The sequence below is a fragment of the Gossypium hirsutum genome, chromosome A01 (genome assembly GCF_007990345.1).
Source record: "Gossypium hirsutum isolate 1008001.06 chromosome A01, Gossypium_hirsutum_v2.1, whole genome shotgun sequence".
Lineage (NCBI taxonomy): Eukaryota > Viridiplantae > Streptophyta > Magnoliopsida > Malvales > Malvaceae > Gossypium > Gossypium hirsutum.
Genome location: NC_053424.1, coordinates 56,521,451 through 56,542,494, shown reverse-complemented (window position 1 = coordinate 56,542,494; position 21,044 = coordinate 56,521,451). Strand labels below are relative to the sequence as shown.

Here is a 21,044-nt window from a genome sequence, read left to right as displayed (position 1 = left end):
ATGTATATTTTCATAATAATTTATCTCGAGTTTAGATTATTTCGTGTTGGGACTTTACCCATTAAATCATTCGAAATATCAATGTCAGACAAGTAGTACACTTAAGGTGTACAAATCTATAATCAAGGATGAACATATTCATCAAATAAATTCCATGAACAAATATCATCATCTCATATTTCCATATATCAATTATCATGTATCATCATTTTCATGTATTTCAGGCAGATATGTGTAATAACTCATCTCTTATTCATATCTTCTCATGTCAGGATTTTTACCCGTTGAATTTATTTGAAATATCGATGGATACATAGGTAGTACAGTCGAGGTGTACAAATCAAGATCTGTCAATTCATATTCAGTAGTATCTGTTAAGGCACATAACCAGAGAGCACACTCTCCAGCCACATATCAGGATGCTCAGATGAGCCATGTAACCATGTAACAGGACACTTATCCGGGCTAATTAGGAAACTTATAAGAGTTTTACTCAGGAAGCTCATAGAGCTTATCAGATATCTCCGAAGAGATAATATCAGGGAGCACCGGATAAGGTAACAAAAAGTTAAAGTAAGCCATGTCAGGAAACTCATAAGAGCCTATATCAGGACGCTCACGTAGAGTTGTGTTTGTTTCTGCATTATATGCTGGATCACAACCGATCAAATCATCTAACAGGACGCTCACAAAGAGCTGCCGTAGTATGCAACACCTGCTAAATCACTACCGATCAAGATGCTTGCAGGAACTATATAATAGGATGCTCGAGAGGGCTTTTATTAGGATTACTTGTTCGAGGTAAAACCCGGCCGCAACATATGCATGACCACATTCAAATACGGGAAATCAAATATCCATCGACTTTCATTTATTCAAATGAGATTTAACAATTTTCAGGCATGTGATTATTTCATACATTTATAATATTCATATAATTCAAATAAACACATTCCACATACATTTCAAGCATAAAAGTAACATTTTTATCATTTATCATTTATCAGGTATTATCAGTTATTAGGCTTTGTCGAATATGTCTTCAATATTATATATATAATATTTATACAATTCACATACACACAACATTTAATTGAGCATATAAATATACATAATTTAGTTACACGAGCTTACCTTGTCAAATGTTCATGTATGTAAAATCTACTAATCTGATATTTTTCTCTTTTCCTCGTTCTAACTCCGAATTTGGTCTATCTGGATCTATACGAGTAAATTTAAAATCAATTTAATACAATTTAAACTCAATTTAGTCCAATTCACATCTTAGGCAAAATTACCATTTTACCCCTAAACTTTTAATTAATGATGATTTCGTCCCTAGGCTCGGAAAATGAAATTCATGCAATTTAATCCTTGTTCCAAGCTTAGCTGATTTTTACATGTAACATTTACAGCCTATGTATTTCATAAAATTCAAAATTTACTTTGTAAAAGTTGTTTATCTATCAACAACATTTCATATTCTACCATAAATTTCAAAATTTCAATGTATTCATCCATGGAAAAATTTTCATTCTTTGATAAATTTACAAATTAACGTCCAAAATAGATAGATTAAGTTATCTCAATCTCGAAAATATAAAAATTACTAAAAACGAGACTTGAATACTTACCTAATTTGGCCAAGAAAGCTTGCTTTCTCTTTCCTAGGGTTTCCATGCAAAATATTTTGGGGAAGATGATGATATTTTGTTATTTAATTAATTTATCATTTTTAATTATTTTGATTCCCAATTTAGTCCTTAGCTTTTTTCTAATTTTCCACGGATGAATCATCCAAAAATATCTACTAAATTTTCATTAATGGTATAATTACCATATAAGGACCTCCAATTTAAAGTTCTATAGCTATTTAATTCCTTTAGCTACTAGAACTCAACTTTTGCACTTTGTGCAATTTGGTCCTTTATCAAATTAAACATGTAATCGATAAAATTTCTTTATGAATTTTTCACACAATATTATTATCATACTGTAGATCATAAAATAGTATTAAAATAAATTTTCTTTTCAGACTCGAATCTATCGCCCCAAAACTACTGTTCTAATTTTATAAAAAATGGGCTATTACACAAGCGCAGTAGTTTGAATTGAAACTAGTAATATTTCAGATGTTATAAATAGTAGGAAAGTTTGGAGGACTTCCTATTAAAGATCCAAGATTGCATTTGCGACTTTTCCTAGAAGTCTGTGATTCGTTTAGGCAACATGGTGTTCTTGAAGATGCCCTAAGACCTAAATTGTTTCCATATTCCTTGAGAGATTGAGGAAGAGCATGGTTAAACGCTTTTTCGTCGGGGACAGTGACATCATGGAATGACCTTTGCCAGAGGTTTTTGCTATCATATAATCCACCAAACATGAATGTCAAGCTTAGAAATGACATCACATCTCTTCAACAATTTGAGGATGAAATGCTAGATGAAGCTTAGGAACGATTTAAAGATTTAATTTGGAAATGTCCGATGCATGGATTTCAACACTAGACTTAAATGGAAATATTCTATAATGGGCTGAATTCACATACGAGAATGGTAGTGGATGCATCTTCTAATGGTACATTGTTGGATAAATATTACAACGAAGCATATGAGCTTTTGGAATAGATTTCCAACAATGTCTATCGGTACCCTACCACAAGAGTTGGGACGTACAAAAAAGCTACTGGTACCATGGAGCTCGATGCAATTACTTCATTGACAGCCCAGGTATCTTCTTTAGCTAATAAGATTAAAATAATGAAAAATCTAACTATGGCCCATGAGATGAACTCAGCTGAGCTATCATGCGTTTATTGTGGCGAAGATCATGTTGTTTGATGAATACCCATCAAACCAGCATTAGTATACTACATCAGTAATTTTAATAAGAATAATAACCCCTATTCCAACACTTACAGTCCGAGGTGAAGCAACATCCAAATTTTAGTTGGAATAATCAAGGTGTAGGGAGTTTACACAAGCTTGTAAGACAAAATATCCACAATGCACCACCAAGTTATAATCATCCTATGCCGAGGCAAAATGCTTAACAAGGTCAGGTATCATCTTCTAATACTATTGAATATTTATTAAAGGAGTATATGGACAAAAATAATGCTATGATTTAGAGTCAGGATGCATCTCTTCGACCACTTGAAAATCAAGTGGGGTAAATAGCGAACGCTCTAAATTCAAGTCCACAATGAGCATTGCTAAGTGATACTAAAAATTCGAGAACCTAAGGGAAGGAGCGGTGCAAGGCCATCACTCTTTGAAGTGGGACTCAATTGGATACAGCTGTTCAAGATGCCACAACAGAAGAAGAGAAATCCAGCTGCAATCAAGAAAGGATCTCAAAACCAACTGAACGATAGACAACACCTGAAAAGGGTACACAGAGAAATGTTGTGACAAAATCAGATCATGTTGCCAACAGAAATGGCACAGTAAAATAATATCAGTAACCTAAAGGATGACCACATTTACCTTTTTCTTAGCGATTCCAGAATGCTAAACATGATATTCAATTTAAAAGGTTTTTAAATGATTTGAACCAACTCCGCATCAACATACCATTAGTAGAAGCTTTGGAGAAAAAATGCCCAATTATGTGAAATTTATGAAAGACATATTGTCAAAAAAGCACAGCTTGAGTGAATTTGAGACTGTTGTTCTCACTAAAGGGTGCACAACAATGTTGATAAAAAATTTACCTCTTAAGTTGAAGGATCTAGGGAGTTTCACTATTCCGTGTTCAATTGGAAATCCTTATGTTGGTAAGGCGCTATGTGACTTAAGAGCAAGTATAAATCTAATGCCTATGTTTATTTTTAGGAAGCTAGAAATTAAGAAATCAAGACCTACTATGGTAACTTTGCAATTAGTTGATCGATTCTACACCCATTCGAAAGGTAAATTGAGGACGTATTGGTAAGAGTGGATAAATTTATCTTTCCTGTTGATTTCCTTATTTTAGAATTTAAAGCTGATCAAAATGTGTCAGTTATCCTTGGAATACCATTTCTTGCTATAGGCAGAACTCTAATTAACGTACAGAAAGGTGAATTGACCATAAGGGTAAATGATCAACAAGTTACTTTTAATATTTTTGATGTTTTGAACTGTGCAGACAAAATTGCATAATGCCACGCCATTAGTTTGATAGAAGCAGCAGTACAGGAAGAATTCAACAGACTTTACCACAGTAATTCTAATAATAATGAAGACTCATTAGAAAGGATTGATGAAGTCTGTTTCGAAGAACATAATGAATTCATGGAATCCAAACAGACATTGGAGAGACCAGGGAAAAGGTTTGACTCTTTGGATTTATTAAGTCATTCATTCAAGCCTCTTAAACCTTCTATAGAGGAACCTCCTACATTGAAGTTGAAACCTTTGCCGTAACATTTAAAATATGAATACTTGGGAGATAACGATACATTTTTAGTTGTGATTTCTACAAAATTGACATCTGAATAAAAAGTCAAGTGGTTGGAAGTCTTGCAACGATTTAAGAAGGTGTTAGAATGGACTCTTGCTGATATAAAGGGAATCAGTCTTGCATTTTGCATGCATAAAATCTTGTTAGAGGATTTCCACAACAAGTCTATTGAGCAGTAGAGAAGATTGAATTTGATAATGAAAGAAGTTTTTAATAAAGAGATTATCAAGTGGCTTGACGTTGACATTATTTATCCAATCTTAGACAACTTGTGGGTAAGCCTTGTACAACGTGTCCCCAAGAAAGGAGGTGTCACAGTGGTTAGCAATGACAATAATAAGCTCATACCAACTCGCACGATCACAGGATGGAAAGTGTGTATGGATTATCGAAGCCTTAACAAGGCAACTAGGAAGGACCATTTCCCCTTGACGTTTATTGGTCAAATGTTGAACATGTTAGCAAGAAACGCTTTTTACTATTTTTTGGACGAATATTCAGCTTAGAATCAAATTTCCATAGCTCCCACTGACCAAGAGAAGACAACTTTCACGTGTCCATATGGTACTTTTCTGTTTAGACAGATGCCGTTTGGATTATGTAATGCCCCAACAACTTTTTAGCATTTTATGATGACCATATTCTCTGATATGGTGGAGAAATTCCTTGAAGTTTTCATGGATGATTTCTCTGTATTTTGCAATGATTTTGAAGATTGTTTGAAAAATCTGGAATTGATTCTGTGCCATTGTGAAGAAACAACTCTTGTCTTAAACTGGGAAAAACGCCACTTCATGGTTCATGAAAGAATTGTCTTAGGACATAGGATATCACAATGACGAATTCAAGTAGACAGAGCAAAAATTGAAGTAATAGAAAAATTGCTAGCTCCCACCAGTGTCAAGGGTGTTAGATGTTTTCTAGGCCATGAAAGACTTTATAGAAGAATCATTAAGGATTTCTCGAAGTTATCTAAACCCTTGTGCACACTGCTAGAGCAAAATAGAACCTTCGATTTTGATGAACGTTGTCTAGGTGCTTTTGAGTAATTAAAGAAAAGACTGGTATCATTACCCATTGTAGTAGCTCCAAAATAGACATTGCCGTTCGAACTCATCTGCGATGCCAGCGAATATGCCGTCGGGGCAATGTTGGGGCAAAAAAGAGAGAAAATACTATGTGCAATATTGTAATACCCCTAACCCATATCCGTCACCGGAACAGGGTTACAGAGAATTAGTGAAGTTTACAGAACAATACAATTAATTCATGTCAAAACTATTCATATCCGAACCAAATCATAATTCAATTATGTTGTCCCTTAAATGGACCCTCGAGGTCTTATTTTATACATTAGAAACAAGTCAGGACTAAACCGGGAACTCAGAGAACTTTTTGAAAAATTTCAAAGTTTTTCTTAGGTGCAGGGGACACACACCTGTGTGGTCAGGCCGTGTTGCTCACACAGGCAAGTGACACATCCGTGTCTTTGGCCCTGTGGGCATTTGATGTGAGGCACACGATCGTGTCCTGGCCCGTGCTCAATTTAGGGTAGCTACTGACTTGGGTCACACGGCCAGCCACACACCCGTGTGATAGGCCGAGTGGATAGTTTAATTTTCAAAAATAGGTGCAAGATTCACACGCCTATGTATCGGGCCGTGTGTTTCACACAGTTGAGACACACGTTTGTTTCTCTACCCATGTGACAATTCTAAGCATTCAATTTCTCAACTTTTAAGATACAGGAGTCATAAGGCCAAACCACACGCTCGTGAGCATGGCCGTGTGTCACATATAGTTGAGATAGACGTCCGTGTATCTATTCGTGTGGACAAAATAAGGCCATTTCCAAGCCTTATTTCTCACCCAAATTTTTCCATGAACCTACATTAATACTTGCATACATATACCAACCAGCTCAAGATGTTAAAACCAAGCCAACATTAACATTATACGTGATATATCATCACATGTATTCAAACTTACCTTTTGAAAGACATATGTGTTTACCATAATTCAATCTAACCATACCAAGCACAATATATTAACCATATTATAACCTCAAGTATATATTCACTAAATATACCATTACTAGACATTCCAATAGGTAGATTACAAACAACCATTTAAATGCCAAAATTGGCCAAGTTAGCCTATACATGCCATTATACCAAAACAAGTTTGCTATTTATACCAAAACGTGCTGAAGGATAGTATGATGATGCTCCGACCGATTCCAACCTTTAAGAGCTTTCGAACACTATAAAATAGAGAAAAGAAAATCGAGTAAGCATTTCAAATGCTTAGTAAGTTTGTGTAACAAGAATTTAACTTACCAATCATGTACATTCAAAATAAGTATACAAACATGCATCCAAATCATTATGGCCATTTGCCTAAAAACATATGATCTCAAAAAAATTGTTAGTCATGTATATCATGTAAACATCAAAAATCAAAGATGAGCTCATCATGTAATAACTTTCACAGCATGTATTTTTCATATCATATTTCCTTATAACATGTGCATTTCCATAATCAATCATCTTAAGTTCAATTCAACCATGTCAAAACTATTCCCATTAAATTTATTTGAAATATCGATGGATACACATGTAGTACACTCAAAGTGTACAAAACTGTAAACTGTCAACTCATATTCAGGGGTACCCAATTAGGGAACATAATCAGGAAGCACTCTCACGGGCCATATAATAGGATACTCATATGAGCCATGTAACAGGAAGCTTATCCAGGCTAAATCAGGAAACTCATAAGAGTTTAGAACAGGAAGCTCATTAAGATTAACAGGTAACTCCGAAGAGATATTATAAGTGAGCTTTAGATAGGCATATAACAGGATGTTCAAGCGAGCCATGTCATGAAGCTCACAAAGAGCCTATATCAGGACACTCATAAAAAGCTGCGCTTGTGTCCGCACTATATGCAAGATCACTACCGATCAGGATGCTTACAAGAACCATGTATTAGAAAGCTCAAGAGGGCTTATAACAGGATGCTTATTTAAGCTAAGGTGTGTCTGCAACATATGCAAGACCATAACCAATCAGGAAATCCTGTATCCATTGAATTCCATTTATTTTAATGGGACTTATTATTTATTGAACAATATCGGTCATGTAATTAATTTCATACATTAAACATTTTTCGCCCATTAACGGATATTCAATCAATTTCATTTACATAGCAATAATATAATTCAAATATACAACATTCAATTTAAACATATAAATGTATAAAATTTTAATTACACGAACTTACCTCTTCATTTGTTTGTATACAAAAATTTACTAATCCGACACTTTTTCTTTTCCTTGATCTAACTTCGTATTTGAGCTGTCCGAATCTAATTAGGCTTGCTTGTATTTCTTTCTCTTTCCTGGGGTTTCCATAGAAAATTTGGGGAAGATGATGAAATAAGATAATATTAGGCTATTATCATCTTTATTTATTCCAAATTCCAATTTAGTCCTTTTCTTTTTCTAAATTTCCATGGATGAATCATCAAAAATATCTACTAACTTTTCTTATTGGTCTAATTACGATATAAAGACCTCAAGTTTTGAATTCCATAGCTATTTGATACTTATAGCTACTAGAATTCAACTTTTTCATTTTATGCAATTTGGTCCTTTCCATAATTAAACATTAAATCAGTAAAATTTTCTTATCGAAATTTTCATACATCTTTCCTATCATGATGCAGACTATGTAATAATTTTAAAATAAATTTTCTTTCTAACTCAGATTTGTGGCTCCGAAACCACTGTTCTGATTTCACTGAAAACGGGCTGTTACAACTCTCCCCCTTAAAGAATTTTCATCCTCGAAAATCGTACCAGTAAAGAGGTTGGAGTATTGCTTTCTCATGGTATCTTCCAGTTCCCAGTACCACTCTTTTGTTTCACGTGCTTAAATTTTGATCGGTTCTTCACTGTAAGTCATGTCAGGCTGAATTTCAACTTTCGTTGGAGAGATAACATGTGAAGGATTTGACCTATACCATCGTAACATAGATACATGAAAGACATTATGAATGTTGTCAAGCTTTGGTGGTAATGCTAATTGGTACGCAACAGGTCCTGTTCTTTCAACAATCTTATATGGTCCATGGTCCAATAAACTGTGGACTTAGTTTTCCTTTACGGCCAAACCGGAGAACTTTTTTCCAAAGTGATACTTTCAAAAATACCTTACCACCAACCTAAAATTCTATCTCATTTTGTTCAAGATCATCATAACACTTTTGACGATCGGAGGCCGTTTTCAACCTATCTCGAATCACTTGTACCTTTTCTTCAGTTTCACGGATCAAATCAACTACATGTATCTTTTTGTAATGCCCCAAATTTGTGCCTAGAAGGATTGGGCCTTGAGCGTAGGAACACACAAAAGTTTATGCGTGCGAGAAATTTCACATATTGCATGTTGGCTTTAGTGGCTAAGTATTTGGGCATATTTAGGAGTGTTAGAGAAGTCCTGGGTTCAAACCTGGGCTTTAGCTAAATTTTTATTTTAGTGAATAAAACCCTTGGTGTTTGGAAGTAGGATTTTTAAATATTTGTGGTTAAAATATATCACAAAAGGAGCTTGTGGTCTAGTGACAAGGTGGCGTGTGTAGTGTGCATGAGATCTAAGGTTCAATTCGTGGCATTGGTAAAGGAATTATTTATTTTGCTGGCTGAGCTTAGAAGGATTGAATTGGTCATAAGTGTTTCAAGGAAAGTTGAATTCGATGTTGAGTGATTTGGGGAGAAAATCAAGCAATTTGAAATAGCAGAGTTGCATGGGAGGAGTGTTTGTGCCGAATTGGGATGGTGGAAAGGGAGAATTTTGGCTAGGGGAAATTGTGGTCACATTTCGGTTTTTCTTTGCTCAATTTCAGGTTTTTTGTGGTGTTTGACATCTAGTGTTGTTTTCAACTCCTTGTGTGCTGAATTTTCTGTTGCCTTTTCTCTTGTGTTTCTTGCTCAATTTTTGGGATCGAATATTGACTTCTTTTCTTGCTTTGGCCGAATAGGCACTCTCATTTTGGGCATTCTTATTTCTTTCTTTAAGCCGAATTTGGTTTCTTCCTCTCAATCTTTTCTCTTAATTGCCGAATCTCTGCTCCCCTCCTCCTTTAATATTTCCATTTCAATCATTGGCCGAATACTTCTTCATCTTTTTTTCCCCTCTCAAACCCCTTTCGGTTTAGCCTTGGTTTAACGAATTCTTTGCTTCTACATCCCATACTCTCTCCATTTTTGTTCTCGATTTGGCAAGTAATCACTGTTAATCGAACTCGCGATGAGCAAAGGGGGTTCTATCAATAAAGTGACGACAGTGGTGCCGACTGGAGTGGACGCGTAGCCTCTGCCCCCAAGTTTAAGTGACGTAGGGTATTTGCAGTTTGAGACTTTCCACCAGGTTGTGGAAGGGTGACTGCACCAAACTTTGGATTAAGTAGGCAAATCACAGTTGACCGTTTGAGTCAAGGTAAGTGATAGTCGATCCTTCGGCTAGGGGTTTGGTTAATATTCTTTTAACTTTGTTGATAAGTGATTAATCGTTGTTATGTTTGAATAGGTTCCAGCGCTCGGGAATTCTTAGTAGTCTACGTGATCAGGTGTGTGACCGTACGTGATCAGGTGTGTGACGTATGCTATGTTTGATGATCAGCTGAAAAGTCGAAAGTGTGTGTATTTGTATGCAGTTTTCGATAATTGTTTAAATCGGAAAGTATGTGTTGTTACACTACTATGACTGTTGATCGGCAAAATGCCGAAAAGCCGAAAATATGGCGTATGATGCCACACGAGCGTGCGATTGCACGTGTGGTGAACTGAGTCCACGAACATGGGCGTTAGACTGTAGAGGCCACCACGAGCGCTCTAATGGTCTTGGGCTGTTCTGGGCCTCGTTGGTCTAAATGGGCCGTGTGGGCCTAATGGGCTTGTAGGCCTACACGGATAAAATGTATATGATGCGGTAAGTGTTGTTTGGACTGTGACGTTTGCATAGATGTGGCTGTTTCTAGGCTAAATGGGTCACACGAGTGTGTGGGCCTACTTGGGCCGAGTATGGCCCTTAGGCCCATTTGCACCGTTATGTCTATTTAGGTTACTTAAGTCACTCGAGGCGACGATGGACCTTCAGTTGGGTCGTTAAGACCCCGGATTGTAAAATTACCGAAATACCCCCAGTTTGTAAAATTACCGAAATACCCTCGGTTTGTAAAATTACCGAAATACCCCCAGTTTGTAAAATTATCGAAATACCCTCAGTTTGTAAAATTATCGAAATACCCCTAGTTTGTAAAATTATCGAAATACCCTCAGTTTGTAAAATTATTAAAATACCTTCGGTTTGTCAAATTACCAAAATACCCCCAGTTTGTAAAATTACCAAAATACCCTCAATTTTTAAAATAATTGAAATACACTCGGTTTGTAAAATTATCAAAATACCCCCGATTTGTAAAATTATTGAAATACCCCTAATTTGTAAAATTATCGAAATACCTCCGATTTGTAAAATTACCGAAATACCCCGATTTATAAAATTACCGAAAGACCCCCGATTTGTAACATTACTAAAATACCCCCGATTTGTAAAATTGCTGAAATAACCCCAGTTTATAAAATTACTGAAACACCCTTGATTTGTAAAATTACTGAAGTACCCTTAGTTTGTAAAATTACTGAAATACCCCCAATTTGTAAAATTACTGAAATACCCTTAATTTGTAAAATTATTGAAATATCCTCGATTTATAAAATTATCGAAATACCCCTATAGGGCAAAATGACTATTTTGCCCTTATGGTTAAATGACCGGCTTAGACTATGAATTTGACTGATTTGATTGTGATTGCATGCCTGTATTTTAACTGACTTGACTATGGTTGTAAAACTGATATGCTTTTAATATATGTTTAAATGACTGTTACTGAGCATGGCCATTCTACATACACGTGTGATGATTGAGCATGACATACACGACATATTGCATGGGGTTGGGACATTGATATGGAGGAAGTACTGTTCTAATAGGGTCACACGAGACGACTGTGGATCCAGTATTGATCTGTTAAGGTCGCACGAGTCACACGAAACGACTGTGGACCGGCAGACGGCTTAATGCCACTTAATCTGTTTATGGCTCTGTGCCAGCCTAAATATGGCTCTGTGTTATCTTGACTATGGCTTTGTGCCAATTGTATTTACCTGTGGCTATGTGCCTATCATATTTATTGATGACTCTGCTGATCATATTTACCCACGGCTGTGTGCCGATTATTTTACCGTCGCTAATGGCTACGTTCCAAACTTATTACAATTACAGATGGCTTCGAGCCAATTATAATACCGTTACTGAAGGTTTAAAGCCGTATATCTACTAGCAACTTTGCTGTGATTTCAGTTAGTGCCGCAACCTATGCTAACATTGTAAGTGTAGGGATGGCATGGGTGAATTATTACTGAGGCAAGTGCAGGGTTGGATGGGATGGCATGCATCCATACATTCACACATTCTGTTTTACTACTGAGATGGACTAGGCCCAATTGATTCTGTTATGGGCTATGACTCAAATGATATTGTAATGGGCTTTGACCCATGTATACTCTGAACTGGACTATACTATTACTGTTAATGGGCTCTGGCCCAGACTGTTTTTGTTTCTATTTCGGTATACTGATTGTTACTCTAGTAAGGGGATTACACACTGAGTTTTCGTAAACTCACGCCGTCTATTAACTGTGTAGGTAATCCCCAGCATTAGGAGGATAGCTGCTGCGAGGGACTCAGAGATGGTCACACGACCACAGCTTTTAATGCTTAACTTTATTTATATTTAAAATTTCTCTTTGGGTTTTGATTCTGTAATAAAGCCTCTTAAACTTAAGTTATTTTATTTTTGCTTTATTTATTTGATATTTAACTGATAGTGATAGAATGCTGATTTTGAAAAGATTAACTGTTTTCAAAACACCGTATTTTTGCAACATTTTTGGATATTGCTTCCGCAACAAACAATGCTTTTTAAGTAAAGATGTTTTAAATGGTTAATAAATGGTAAAGATGATTTGAGTTTTTAACAAAGAGATTTCAACTAAGAAATGAATTTCTACCAACAAATCTAATTTTCAAAAGATACTTCAATGTGACACACCAAATTCGGGCCTAACATCTATGCTGGGTTTGGGGTGTTACACTTTTTCTCATTGAGCTCTATCCAGTACAATGGAGTTCTACATTTACGATCATACAGAGCCTCATATGGTGCCATTTTAATACTTGACTGATAACTATTATTATATGCAAATTCAACTGAAGGCAAATATTTTTCCCACTTACCTTCGAATTCCAACACACAACACCGAAGCATATCTTCTAAAATCTGTATCACACGTTCGGATTGTCCATCAGTTTGAGGATGGAAAGCGGTGCTGAAATATAACAGTGTAACCAGAGCTTCTTGTAACTTATTCCAAAATTGGGATGTAAACTGGGGATCTCTATCAGAGATCATGGAGACTGATACCCCATGTAGTCTAACAACCACAGAAACATATAACTCAGCCACTCTATCCAAGGAGAAATCTATATGCACAAAAATAAAGTGTGCAGACTTTGTTAATCGGTCGACGATTACCCAAATGACATCTTTCTTTTTCGGAGATAGGGGTAATCCTGATACAAAATCCATAGTAACTCTTTTCCATTTCCATTACGGTATCATAACTGGCTGTAATAATCTAGAAGGTACCTGGTGTTCAGCTTTAACTTGCTGACACATCAAACACTTAGACACAAATTCAGAAATATCGCGTTTCATTCCCGGCCACCAGTACATCTTTTTCAAATCATTGTTCATTTTGTTACTTCCTGGATGAACAGACATATTACCATTATGAGCTTCATTTAAAATCTTCTGTACCAGTTCTGAATTCTTCAGAACACATATTCTGCCTTTGAATAACAGAAAACCATCAGATCCAATCTAAAATTCTGAATCAGAATTCAACTTACACTGTACCTGTTTAGCTTGTAATTTATCATCATTTTTCTGAGCTTCAGAAATCTATTGTAGAAACATCGGTCTAGCTTTTAACTCAGCTATGATTGAACCATCATCAAACAAAGACAACTGGGTATTCATCACTCGTAAGACAAATAGGGATTTTCTGCTCAGAGCATCTGTAACCACATTAGCTTTTCCCAGATGATAATCAATAACCAAATCATGATCTTTTAATAACTCAAGCCACCTACACTGTCTTAGATTCAAGTTTTTTTGTGACATTAAATACTTTAAAGTTTTATGGTCGGTGAATATATGACATTTTTCACCAAATAGATAGTGTCGCCAAATTTTCAATGCAAACACAATGGTTGCCAATTCTAGATCATGTATCAGATAGTTCTTTTTATGTGGTTTTAGCTATCTAGAAGCATAGGCTATTACTTTACCTTCTTTCATCAAAACACAACCTAAACCATTTAACAATGCATCACTGTAAATTAAAAATTCTTTACCCGATTTAGGCTGAACCAGAACTGGTGCTTCTGTCAACAAGGCTTTCAACTGATCAAAACTCTACTGGAATTTATCAGTCCATTCAAATTTGACATCCTTCTGTAAGAAACGGGTTATCGGGGAGGCTATCACCGAGAAACCTTGTACAAATCTCTAATAGTAACCGATTAATCCTAGAAAATTTCTGACTTCAAACACATTTTCAGTGGCTTCCAATTAACAATAGCTGAAATTTTATTCGAATAAACTCTGATGCCTTCAGCAGATACTATACGGCCAAGAAAACCAACTTCCTGTAACCAAAATTCAGATTACTGAATCTGGCATATAATCGTTTCCCACGCATTGTTTGCAAAACAATTTTCAAATGATCATCATGTTCATTTTCATGTCAAGAATATACCAAGATATCATTAACAAATACCACCACAAATCTGTCTAAATACGGTCTAAAAATTCTATTCATTAGATCCATAAATACTACAGGTGCATTAGTTAAGCTAAATGGGCATCACAAGAAACTCATAGTGCCCGTACCTGGTTCTGAAGGCTATCTTCAGTACATCTGAGTCTTTCACTCGTAATTGATAATTACCAGAATGGAGATCAATTTTTGAAAATATTGTGGCACCTTTCAACTGATCAAACAAGTCGTCAATACGAGGCAATGGACTGGGTTGAGCTGTGCACCTTATTGAGCTGTCTGTAATCACTACATAATCTCAACGACCCATCTTTCTTTTTAACAAATAAGACCTGTGCACCCCAAGGTGATGAACTGGGTTGAGGAAAACCTCTTTCTGTTAGTTCTTGCAACTGCGTTTTCAACTCCTTTATTCAGTAGGAGCCATTCTGTAGGCTGCTATAGATATCGATGTTGTCCCCGGAATAAGATCTATAGAAAATTCTACCTCTCTGACAGATGGTAAACCAAGTAGTTCTCCCGGAAACACATCAGGAAATTCATAACCAACCAGCACTGACTTAATCTTCGATTCAAACACTTTAGTGTCCAACACATATGCAAGATAAGCATCATACCCTTTTTTGACATATTTCTATGCTGATGTAGCTAAGATTACATTGGACAACCTATCCAGTTTATCAGATTCAATACGAAGTAATTCACCATTCTAACATTTTAACACAATGTATTTCTATTTACAATTTACCATTACATCATGCTGAGTTAACCAATCCATACCCAATATTACGTCAAATTCATCAAATGGCAAGAACATTAAATCAACCGAGAAACAATAACTCGTACCATTAACTGACAACTTTTACAAACTTTATCCACCATCACATACTAAATTTTTAACACACACTAAATTTGTGCATATGTATGAATGTGTTGAGCCAGGATCAATCAAAGTAGTAAGATCAGTATCAAGAAGAGAAAAAGTACCAGTAATGACATTAGGTGGAGAAGCATCCTCACGTGCACGTATAGCATATGTTCTGGTTGGTGCTCATGCTTCAGATTTAGCAATTGAATCTTTTGTAGCACCTCGGCTACCACTTACATTGCCAAGATGATAGGGTGGTCTACCTCCCGAGCCAGGATTACTTGGCTTCAAAGTCTGAATGATATCTTTTTCAACCTTTTTTGGACAATCTTTAAGATAGTGGTCGGGAGAACCACATCTAAAGCAGGCTCCGCTTCTCATATAGCACTACCTAAAATGAAATTTATTACAATGTTTACATCTCGGTTTGGGAGTACCAACACTTCCAACACTTGCTACTGAAGGGGCCGGAGATATCAGATTAGAGCGATGAGAGCCTCGGTCTTTTCCAGAATACCCAACAGATGAAACATAATGACCATGATATTTCTTTGATTTCTTTAAAGTCGACGATTGTGATTTCCCCATAAATATTTTACTCGAAGTTCGGGCTTTCATATCTGCCTGCTTCTTTTCTTTATTTAATTCTTCAACTTTATGTGTTCAGTCGACCAATACAACAAATTCTTTTAATTCTAGAATCCCAACTGACAACTTGATGTCTTTATTTAATCCCTCTTCAAACCGTTTACACATAGCAACTTCAGTTAGGAAACATTCTCTGGCATATTTACTTAATCAAAAAAATTTTCGTGCGTATTCAGATACAGTCATATTCCTCTATTTGAGCTCTAAAAATTCTTTCTTTTTCTGATCAAGAAATCTCTAGCTAATGTAATTCTTTTTGAATTCTGTTTGGAAAAATTCTCATGTAACATTTTCCTTAGTACAACAAAAATGATGGTATTCCACTACTAGTAGGCTGAGTCTTTTAGCAGAGATACAACACATTTCAAACATTCTTTAGGTGTCCAAGACAATTCATCCAAAACCCTGATTGTATTTTCTAGCCAAAATTCAGCCCTTTTCGAATCATCATCAGCAGTAGCCCTGAATTCTTCTGCCCCATATTTTTAAATTTTATCTACCGGAGGCTTACCAGTTCTAACAGGTTCGGCACCCTATGGCATCTCTGGAACCGGTTGAGGAGCAAGAGGGGGAGGTTGTTGTACATCAGGTTTTGTTCTTAAAAATTCTGTAAACCACTCATTCATCATTTGAAAGAAGGCTTCTTTTTCCTCCTCACCTCGACCCTCAAATTCAAGCCTTCTACTACTGGATGCAGCTATTTGAACTAAAGCTAGAGCATTGCTCTCATCTTCCTCAGATTCAGCTCTAGCTCGGTTAGATGACATTACCATATGAAAATCACATTTAAAATGATTAGGAGATCTCACACTATCGTAAATTATATAATGGCATGTATAGCTAAACTCATACTTACTACGTTAGTCTAAGAATCAGCTAAACCGTAGCTCTGATACCAATAAATGTAACACCCTTAACCCATATCGGGCATGTAATTAATTTCATGCATTAAACATTTTCCAGGCATTAACGAATATTCAATCAATTTCATTTACATAGAAATAATATGGTTCACATATACAACATTTAATTTAAACATATAAATGTATAAAATTTTAGTTACATGAATATACCTCGCCACTTGTCCATATACAGAAATCTACTAATCCGTCACGTTTTCTTTTCCTCGATCTAACTTCATATTTGAGTTATCTAGATCCAATTAAGCTTTCTTGTTTTTCTTTCTCTTTCCTACGGTTTCCATAGAAAATTTGGAGAAGATGATGAAATAATATGATATTAGGCTATTATCATCTTTATTTATTCCAAATTCCAAATTAGTCCTTTTTTTTTTCTAAATTTCAATGGATGAATCATCAAAAATATCTACTAACTTTTCTTATTGGTTGAATTACCATATAAGGACCTCAAGTTTTGAATTTCACAGCTATTTGATACTTATAGCTACTAGAACTCAAATTTTGCATTTTATGCAATTTGGACCTTTCCATAATTAAACATGAAATTAGTAAAATTTTCATACATCTTTCCTACCATGATGCAGACCATGCAATAATTTTAAAATAAATTTTCTTTTCAACTCGAATTTGTGGTCCTGAAACCAATGTTCTGATTTCACTGAAAACGTGCTGTTACAAATATATTATGCTACCAAAACTTTGAAAGATGTACAACTTAATTATACCACAATAGAAAAAGAGCTGTTAGTTATGGTGTTCGCGTTTGACAATTAACATCCTTATTTAGTGGGTATCAAGGTCACAGTTTACACGAATCACGCGACTATTAAGTACTTGGTGCGTAAGAAAGATACCAAGCCGAGATCAATTAGGTGGGTATTGTTACTACAAGAATTTGACTTGGAAATTCGAGATCGAAAGGAGATTGAAAACCAAGTGGCTAATTGTTTGTCTAGGTTAGAATCAGGTAATGTAGATGGCAATGATAACTTTATTAAAAAAGATTTTCCAAACGAACAATTTTTATTTGCCAAGGCATTACCTTGGTAAGCCAATATAGTGAATTTTTTGGTGAGTAGTGTGATGCCTCCTGATTTAAATACCCACAAAAGGAAAAATTTTCTTCATGATGCTAAGCACTATTATTGGGATGGACCTTTCTTATTTAAACATTGTGCTAATAAAATCATTTGAAAATGTGTCACTGATGACGAAACGATGAAATGTTTCATTCAGCTCCTTATGGAGGACATTTTGGAGGAATGAGAACCGCCACTAAAGTACTTCAGTCGAGATTCTATTAGCCAAATTTGTTTAAAGATACTCATGAATTCTTTCAATTGTGTGACAGTTGTCAAAGAATGGGGAATCTATCTAAGAGACATGAAATGTCCCTGCAAATTATACTGAAGGTTGAGTTATTTTATGTATTAGAAATTGACTTTATGGGTCCATTTCCACCATCAGTAAGCAAATCATACATACTTTTGGTGGTAGATTATGTTTCTAAATAGGTAGAATCAGTAGCCCTAGCTACTAATGACACTAAGTCAGTACTAAAATTCCTACATAAGAACCTCTTTACAAGATTTGGTACACCTAGAGCCATTATCAGTGATGAAGGATCCCATTTTGATTGTAAACTAGTGGCCAATGCCTTGGGCAGGTTTGGGGTGAATCATAAGATTTCTACGGCATATCATCTCCAGCTGAATGAACAAGTTAAGATTTCCAATAGAGAAATTAAACAAATTTTGGAAAAAGGTAGTGAATCCATCTCGTAAGGATTCGTCCACTAGACTGGATGAAGCTTTGTGGGCTTATCGGAATTCATTTAAAACACCATTAGGGATGTCGCCTTTTAAACTTGTTTATGGGAAGCCATGTCACTAACCTGTTGAGCTTGAGTACAAAACATTTTAGGATATTAAGAAACTGAACATGGACTGGACTACTACTGGAAATAAAAGGTTGTTAGAGTTGAATTAAATGGAAGAGTTTCAAGCACAACCATATGAAAATGCTAGACTATATAAGAAAAGACCAAACAATAGCATAATGACAGAATAATGCCAAGACAATTTGAACCAAGACAGTAGGTATTATTGTTTAATTCTAGACCCAAATTTTTCCCTGGTAAATTGAAATCTTGCTGGTCAGGTCCTTTTGAAGTAGTTCAAGTATTCTCACGCGGAGCTGTTGATATCAAAGACAAGAAAATGGGTGTTACATTCAAAATTAATGGACAACGCTTGAAGCACTACTGGGGTGCTCATATGGAGCGTGACAAACAAAGCATCAACATTCGAAATGCTTGAGTTAGAAATTATGGATTTTATTTTATTTATTTACTTTACTTTAGGTTAATTTTTTGTTTTTTTAGCTATTTCTGTTCGTTGGTTATGTGCTAAAATTTTATTTCATTTCTGGTTTTGATACATTGGTGCAACTTTTCAAAGGCAAGATAAAAGACCAAACTTCTTAGTGTGTACTGGGAGGACGATTGCGATGGTATTACAAAAGAGCATTATGTTGTGACAAACTAGATGATGAAGTGTTAAATTATCAAGGGTTGAGCGGGTAAAAAATTCCAAAGGAGAGAGTCCTTGAGTAGATTAACTTAATAATTTTTTGGGGGAGCCTTAGGAAGTCAACCTACATTGTAAGGCCAGGTCGTTTTATTTTTTTCCTCTAAGAATTTCTTCATTTTCTTCTCGTCATGTCACAAACTTCCTTAGCACGTTTCATTTTCCCTAAAATTGTCATCATTAACCCTCTTATTTCCTTCTCTCTAACTATTCACGTGTAACAGCCCAGTTTAGACCCTAGTTGGAATAGTGGTTTTGGGACCACAAATCTGAGTCAAAAAAATATTTTAATATTATTTTTTGTGCTTATACTATGTGATTTGTTATCTGTGGAAATTTCGTGTGAAAATATTATTATTTGTGTGCCCGATTTGATAAAAGGACTTAATCGCGTAAAATGTAAAAGTGGCTAGCTATTTGTTAAAAGTACGTAAGTGCTATGTCTTATTAAAAATGAGGTCCTTATGATGCAATTAGACCATTGACGAGGTTAATGGACATTATTGACCATCCATTAAGTGTTTTTATATGTTTAAAATAAAGGTTAAAATTGGTATTTGATAATTAATATTATATTAAATAAAACAAACATAAAATTTAGTCCATTATCATCCTTTGTTGCCAAAAATTGGAATAAAAAGAAGATAAAAATAATTCCTAGGGTTCGGCTAAGGAAATTGATGATTAAGGTATGGTTTTTGATCCGTTTTTGATAATTTCTACATTTTTGTGATCGTTGCTTAGTAATCTTTCGAGCCCATGCCTCAATTTCTGAATTTGATTACGATTTTAAGATTTTCCATTGTTGATAATGTGAGTTTTATGAAGTTTGATGATAGAAAATGAAAGATATGTGTTAGATTACAATGTTTTGTATTGGGATTTTTGATGAATTTGAGTATTTTGGACTAAATTGTGAAAATGAAAAATTGAGGGGCTAAAATGTGAAATAAATGAAATATGTGGGCTTATATGAGCTAAAGAAAAATTCGGTTGGGCATGTGTGAAAAGAAATCATGTGTATTTTGTGATTTTATGAATTAGGGACTAAAATGTTAAAATGTTAAAATGTAAAAATGTGAGGGCTAATTTGTAAAATTCCCTAAGTATGTGTATATGGATTGATTTGAATGAATTTGAGATTGAATAAGTCAAATTTGAATTTATATAGATCAAGAACCAAATAAAACAGAATTAGATCGAGGAAAGTTGAAAATCGTTGAATAGCCGTTCGTTTTCGTTCATTTTCGTACAAGGTAAGTCTATATACAAATAAATGTGTTTAAATTGATTTTTCATGCTTATATGATATTGAATTGTGATGAATGATTATAGAAGCTGAATATGTGAAATTGAGAAAGTTTTGATAACGTAACGACATCTGAAAGCCTCATACGAAACATAGGAATAATTAGGATACATATGTCATGACATAGGATTCCGATATGTGATTTCGTGTAAGACCACATCTGGGACGTTGGCATCGATTTGAGATTTACGTGTAAGACCATGTCTGGGACATTGGCATCATGTTTGATTTTGTGTAAGACCCTGTCTGGGACAGTGGCATCGATATTTGATTACATGTAAGACCACGCCTAGG

General features: G+C 35.2%; 1 non-coding gene across 1 annotated transcript; it reads right to left on the bottom strand.

Annotated features, from left to right (window-relative positions):
* Positions 1–2,390: 2,390 nt before the first annotated feature.
* LOC121208233 (small nucleolar RNA R71) lies at positions 2,391–2,497 on the bottom strand. Its single transcript, XR_005903198.1, has one exon. It is a non-coding gene; the product is annotated as a small nucleolar RNA R71 (small nucleolar RNA).
* Positions 2,498–21,044: the final 18,547 nt, after the last annotated feature.